This window comes from Miscanthus floridulus, chromosome 1 (assembly GCF_019320115.1).
Source record: "Miscanthus floridulus cultivar M001 chromosome 1, ASM1932011v1, whole genome shotgun sequence".
Lineage (NCBI taxonomy): Eukaryota > Viridiplantae > Streptophyta > Magnoliopsida > Poales > Poaceae > Miscanthus > Miscanthus floridulus.
In genome coordinates this window covers 81,633,822-81,641,599 of record NC_089580.1, presented here as the reverse complement: position 1 = coordinate 81,641,599, position 7,778 = coordinate 81,633,822, and positions in this window count along the sequence as shown.

The window sequence follows — 7,778 nt, the reverse complement described above, 5'->3', positions numbered from 1 at the left end:
CGAAGACGCGCATGACCACGCGAAGCTAATGGGTAGGCCTAACAAAAAAGTTACCACTAGGGTTACCGAAGATGACCCACCAACAGTCGAAGACCAAAGTCTCAAAAAAGATGCACCCCAAGACCCAAGCTCTTCAAAGGCAAGCGAAGCCAAAGAACAAAGACTCAAAAAACTAGAAGAGCAAGTCTTTAGAAAGCAAAAAGAACTCAAAGAATGCTGCACAAGAGCAAGAGAAAAGTCTCTCAAACAAAGAATAGAAGAAGCCGAAGCCACCCTTCATGAACTAAATGAACAACTTCAAAGTGCAAGTCATGAAGTCAAACATTTAGAAGACCCAAACTCAGCAACCAAAGTCGCTCAAGAGAAGAATTCCCAAAAGTCATTCATATCAATTGACACAATCTCTCCCTTGTCAATAAACTTGCAGCTAGCACAATGGCCCTTGGGGTACAAATTCAACATGATACCAACATTTGATGGTCAATCTAACCCAAGGCAATTTCTAATGAGTTTTGAAGCCACAGTAATTTTTGGAGGCGGTGATGAAACTGCGTTAGCAAAATCTCTTGTCATGGCAATTAAAGGGCTAGCCCAGCAATTGTACTCTTCGCTAAAAGCAAAATCTATACATTCATGGGATCAACTTAAAGCAAACTTACTTGTTGACTTCCAAGGATTCTAGCCAGCTGGCCTCACAGACATAGACATGTTCAATTGCAAGCAACAAATCAAAGAGCCCCTAAGCCAGTATTTCAAAAGATTCATCCAAATCAAGGCATAAATTCCAAACATCTCAGACGAAGTGGTAATAATAGCCTCAATCAAAGGGCTTCAATTAGGCCAATGTGCTTCCCATCTTGCTCGAGAAAAACCAAGTATAGTTGCTGAACTTTATGAAGTCATTCAAAAATATTGCAAGTCAGATGACGATTATAGAAAAAGAATTGAGGAAGAAAACAACTTCAGGGCTCAAATCAAACATAACAACAACTTCCATCCTACAAGACCAAACAACTATGAGCGAAGACCATTCGCACCACACAACCAAGTCAATCAAATCGAGAATGACAACAACTCAACAGCTGAAAGTGATTATGCTCACCAAAATCAGTACAACCAACAAAGTCAATTCAATGAAAGAACATTTGAAAGAGGAGGCTTTGGCACAAGAGGAAGAGGAGGAAGAGGAAGAGGAAGAGAGCCTTTAAAACCTGAAGACATGTATTGCATCATTCATGGCAAAGGGGCTGGACATACATCCAAAATGTGCCCTAAAGTAAAGAAAAGCATTGAAGAAGCCCAAGAAGAAAATAGGGCACCAAGCCAATTGTTGACGGTCACTAACATCAATCATAAACCTTCAACATATCCTATATATATATATACTCAATTCCATCACCAAACAAAGGAATAGGGGTTTAAACTAATGAATTCCATGAGCTTTGGTGAATATGTGATTGCAAGAGGATTTAATTAGAAAACCATCAAGGGGGACCTATTCGTCAGAGTAAATCACGTTTATCCATCACGATACTAACTTGGAAAGACTCTAGAACACTCCAGAAGGCAACCCACTGAAGTAGACCTCGAGGGGATGACATGTGGGGCTAGCCGGCCCCACCTACATGCCGGCCAGCCTACTGAGCCCACATGTTAGCCTCTCCTTTGGACGTCAGTTCTCCACCGCCTTAAAGATGATATCTACACCATTCTTTTAAGTCAGTTTAATCCAAGGGCTCAGGATTGAATGTTCCCCCTATATATATTAGCCCCTACCCCCCTCTCTGAAGCCATCCTGAAACCCTAATTCATATTCTCCTCATCAGGATCAGAGCAAGCTATCTAGAGAAGATTGGTCCTCTTTAGGATTTAGTCTTATAAATAGAAATAGTGAGATAGAGAGTGAGGGTAGAGTTTGGAGGAAGTGTTGGCCTATCAGTGCTCTCTCTACGGCTTGTACCTTGGTGGATCCAAGTTCTACTTGAGCTTACTTCTGAGATTTCTCTAGTAATCAACTTCTGATTCAAGTAAGCATTTTGTTTATATTGTTCATCAGGTTCGTGACTCTTTTGAGTGCTTTATTATCTTCCTAGGGGAGTAAAGTATTAATCATAACTATAAGCATGGTGCTTAGACTTGGGTTAATCATGGATGCACCCTGCATTTCGGACCGGTGGTAGATCGTGAGTCTGACATTCTCGTTGAGTCCTTTGTAGTCCACCTCCCGTCTATAGGCCAAGTAGGACCCGGTTACTACGAAAAGCATCCTCTGCTAGTGTCTTTCCTTAGTAATGTCCCCAATTGAATAGTAGGAGACATAGCTTACCCAAGTCAAAACTAGAGAACCCTAGTTATCCTCTCTACGCTCTTGTTTATCGTTAGCCTTGTTGCTACCCTTGGTTAAGTTATATTGTAGTTAATCCCACATGTTTCCCTATGGATACAATACTTGGAATTCTTCTGGGTGAAAGCTATAATGGTATCCGTGTGCTTGCAGATTTATCTGTGTGCATCTTAAATATACCAACAATCTTTCTAGCCATTGCCAAGGAAATGGTTGCTGAGTTAACTATGAACCTAGCTTAACTTTTTATCTTTTGTTTTAATTTTTCTTTTAGCATGGATAACACACCTATATATCAATATGTTAAACCCACGAGCGTAAGCCTAGAGCCACCAAAATCTTCAAAGCCTATCTTAACACCTAGTTATGAGCTACGCCCGTGTTTAATAAAATTGATTTGAGAACAATCATTCTCAGGAAAAGGCGATGAAAATCCATACTCACACCTATGGGGTTTTGAACAGACCTATGCATGCTTGCATATCACTGGCATGTCTGACGACACCTTAAGATGGAAGTTATTTCTATTCTCTTTGACGGAAAGAGCTAAGCAATGGTATAACAAAACCATAGGAAGTATGCAAGGAGATTGAGAAACGCTATGCTCTAAATTTTGTTTAGCTTTCTTTCCCATCTCTAGAGTTGTCAGCCTTCGATTTGAAGTTCTATCTTTCTTGGCGCATCTTGGGATTGTTTTAATGACCTCATCACCACTGGCCCTAACCTTGCTATTCAAGACCCTGTACTTCTTCAATATTTTTACGTGGGTCTTAGTAAGGATTCGATGAAATTCCTTAATGCGGCCTCTAGAGGAGCTTTCCTTTGTTTGTCTGTTAGTGACATAAGGACTATCCTTGACAAAATTATTGGATGCATTCCCTACACTAGCATTCATGATGAACTCCCCAAGAAAGAGAAGGAATCATCTCCCGATCAAGAAGAGGAAGTTTTGATAGCCAAATCACAACCATTCCAATCCCAAGATTTAGCTATCAATCCCAAACCATCAATTCCCCAAAATCTAAATCCTGCAAAGGAAGAAGTAATTTAACCTTTGGAAATCCCTTTTGAAACTAAGAATGATATTTTTTATGCTGATTTTGGGAAAAGCTTAAACTTTCTGCTACATAAGATACCTTCGAGTGAATATAATTTAAATCCTCTCAAGAAGGGATCTCTTAGAAAGCATCTTAAATCAAATTCCTTTGGGGGACATCTAGAAAAACTCAAGGGTGGCATGTCAAGTGATGCCATTGAAGGAGAACCGAGTCATTTAAAAGCCAATCCTATCTTCTTCCCATCTATACCCACATTAGATGTCTTATCCAAACCCATCCTTGACCTTGATGATCCCTCTTATATTATTTCTCCTAAGTCTCATGATGATCCTAGAAACCCACTAAGATACCCAAAGCATAGGAGTCATGAAGATAACAAGGAAGGCCAAGAAGAGCAACGACAACAGCTAGAGGATATCAAGAATCCATATGCCGTTGAAATGATGGTCAAGGCCAACGTTAAGGGTAGAACCCAAACCAGATTTAGATCCAAAGGGTGAGCTTAAGTCAATCTCCTTAATAAACATCACTCATCCAAGTTTGGAGGAGGCCTTGAACAAAATCAACCCGAGAGTCACCAATCCAAGGGGAATCTTGGACAATAAAATGTCCAATGAATATCATAAGCTTGGAATGATGGAGTCAATGTTTTCACCTATAGACATTCATCAAGAATGAACCTTGGAGCTTTAAAAGGAAGATGACATCAACAAGCATAGAAACTACTTCATAAATACCCCATCAAATCAATGCTCGTATGAGAAATCTCCTGAATCAATTGGTACACATGAGATCTTCAACCCCCTCATACTTTCCATTCATAACAATTTTGAAAGAGTGGTTGTAGACGTGTTTGTTTATCATAAATATTGCAGATCTCGTGTGTGTTGGCATAAATCTTGAGATAGGTACACAAAGATTGGTATTGGAGGGGAAACCACTTCACCAACTTGAAGTGCAATTTGAAGGTTTCCCAAGGATGAGCTTTTGTCCTAAAACAAGCACTTTTGGGAGATAACATGAGCTTCCACCTTTTGCTATAATGCCCTTGTGAAATGAGCATAGAAATATAATTGTGAAAATATTCCTTCGAGTATTTTTGTCACTAATCATTCCAAGTTTGAAGCAAAAAGAACAAAGGATGACGACGCAAGGTATGTCCAACCAATCATCATGCAACATTAAATCACATTCACACATGAGAGTTCTATCATCCAAACTTGATTTTTTTGCAAAATTCAAGCTAGGGATAGACTTCTCTAAAAACATTTCATGCCATGTTGCTAAATTATCTTGGTTATCTCTACCTTCAAGCCATGCTCAATTTGCTAAAGTATGCTTAAGGTTTGGAGTATGTTCATACATATTTTAAATTAAGTATTATGCTTAGTTTAAGGTGTGCTGATTTTACTTCCAAAGGCTTTTAAATTAAGCATGGTGCTTTGGTTAAAATACCTTTCTAAATCAAATGAGACGTGGTGTCTAGGTTGATTTTTGAGCCGATAGTATGCTTTAGTAGATGCTGGATATTTTGTTAGACTAACCCATACAGGAAACTCTCAATTCAATTTGGGTAAATCATGAGATGAATTCAAATTAGAGTTGAAGCAAGACATGGCTCATTCATCATGGATGGAAGAACTGCATGAAACAATGAGTGGAGCAAAAAGTCCAACAAAGTGTCAAAGATCAAAGAGCAAAAAGATGGCATGACAAAAGGATGAGAAAGAAAGGGTGCAATCTTGGAGACAAGAAGCTCATGAACAGCTCAAGCTATGAGGCTAGCCGAACAAGGAAAGCTTCAAGCAAAAGGGAAGGACCATCACGAGTCATCTACCCTTCGTCATATGGTGTTATCATGCTCCAATGACAAAGGTAACATCCTAAGGTAAATGGTCATTATTTAAAGAATTTTACTTGATTCTAGTAGGCACATAAATAAGAAACAAACATGTTCGAGTTACAACTTACTTGATCCAACCTGATTAACTCAACATGTTTAGTTCTTTAAGCTTGTTCCTAACACCACTTTCTTGATCTAATAGTCTTAACCAAATGAGTTAAAACATTGCACATCTTATCTCTAGAAGACGATAGTCATAATCATGAAAGGATTGATACATTATGTAGATAGACAATCCTTCTGTAGGTTAAGTAATTTAATCCTTTTTACCAAATGTATTCAAATGCTACATTCATGCTCAATCTTCTAATCTTATCACCCATGTTATAATTGAACAAAGCACATAACATCAAATTCATCTTGTTCAATGTGCCTAAGGATAGAGAAGAATAAATAAAGTTTTGGTTCTATTGGTGTTTTCCCACCAATAGAACCCATGTACTTGATCTCTACCTTGTCTTATAAGCAGGACACACTTCAAAGTACGAGGGAAGATAGTTGATTGCCCAATTTCTACAATTGAAGGTTTTGAACCTATCAAACCAAAATCCAAACTCAAAACCAAGATAGGTTTAGCGGAAGAAGGTGACATCACCATTAGAGGCATCATCACAAGAATCCTTGTCTTCAGAGCAAATTAAACCGAGGTACTGGATCAATGCACTTCACAAGGAGAAGTCTAGTTCAAAGGACTTACAACACCGAACCCGCACCAAAAGAGCTAGCTTGGGGGAGAAGCACTCCCGTTTATCCAGGTAAGTATTCTTTCCCCTTTTGTTTTAGTTTTAGTTTCTTTAAATTATTCAAAAAATAATGAATGAAAAACAAAACAAAAAATGGGTAAGATAGTTTGTTTTAAAAGGTGTTAAACAAATAAAGAGGACTCAAAATAATCTCTTAAATAGAAATGATGAATAGTTGCTTTGTTGTAATTCCTTTCAAGTACCTAGTATTCAACCTTGAATTCTCCCGAGTTTTGGATAAAATTGTTTTTACATAAGGATTTACTCTGAACTTGAAACTCGTGGGTAGCATATGCTTGATCTAAGTCTAGGTAATTGATCGATATGATATGAGAAGGTCTGAACTGCTATTTTTTTTGTTCCAAGTTACACTAATGTTCTGGAGATTTATCTTTTAAAAAACATAAAAATGCTACATGATGAGTTCCTGTATGACAAAGCTTGAATTCCCACTAGAGCCATACATGTTATTTAGGCTAGGAAAACTTCCACATATATGCTGCTTGCTTTTGCATTAGGTTTTGTCAAGCTTTGTTGACCCTTATGAGAGATTTGTTATGCTCTTGAAATCAAGATGACGTACACACCACTCACATATGCACTGCTCCTACACTGGGGGTAGGCACACAAACATGCCTTCCATCTAGATCCACCCAAAAATGTTCTACTACTACACTGGGGTGAACACAAAAACATGCTTGTTAGGTTTTCCATCCACCAAATAAATGCTCTAAGTTCTTGTTGCTATCTCTCAAATTTTTTTTTGCAAAAAAGAGACATGGGGCTATGCAAAAGTTATTCATAAAAAAAGATGAAAAATGATGAGAGAAAAATGGACACAAAAGTGTCTAAGATATTTAAAATAATGGGTACTTAGATGCCTACCTAAAAAAAGAAAAAGAGAAGAATAAGATAGCACCTGTTCTCTACCAAATGTTTCCAAGTTTCAAAAGAGAGATAAGTTTTCAAGGAGCAAAGTAGAATTAGGTTAGCCACCATATATATCCACCATATATCCACACACATGAACATCTTGATTTGATTGTATGACTCAACTCTCTTTGGATCCGTTGTTTGACTTTACAATATATGCATTGCAAGTATGCTCTATCTTTCTCCCTACCTATGAACTCCGCATAAAGCATTAGTGGTAGGAAGAGAAAAGGCATAACATCTTTATTGCCTTGGTGAGGATCCACAAATACCACATATATTGAGAGACTTGAGAGTGTCATACAATGGAATCTCTGACTTTTATTTTGAAAACTTATAAAAACTCTAGAAGAATGGTCGAACAAAGAACATGAGACATAGTGCTTGACTTGATCATTCTATCTTTTAATTGTTCAAGACCCAAGTGAAGGCTAAGAAGCCCCATGGTTGAAGGTAATATGGGTAGTTTGAAAGTTAGATCGATTTATTCTAATCTGGAGGAGAATTCTTGATTGAACGCCTGTGTACTTTTAAGGCGTGAAAGCATTGTAGCAACTTCTGATCCATTGCTGAGTTTAGCTTTGCTTAGGGACTGGCAAAGGGTAAGCTTGGGGGATGTTGGTATTTATCAACACACAGAATAATCTGCAAGCGCATGGATATCGATGTAGCACTTCATCGAAAAGTATTCCAGAATATTGAACTCAAGGAAACATGTGTGATAATAACTAAGTCTAACTTAACTTAGAGTAGCAACAAGACTTAAGATAACAGGAGCATAGAAGAAATCGCTAAGG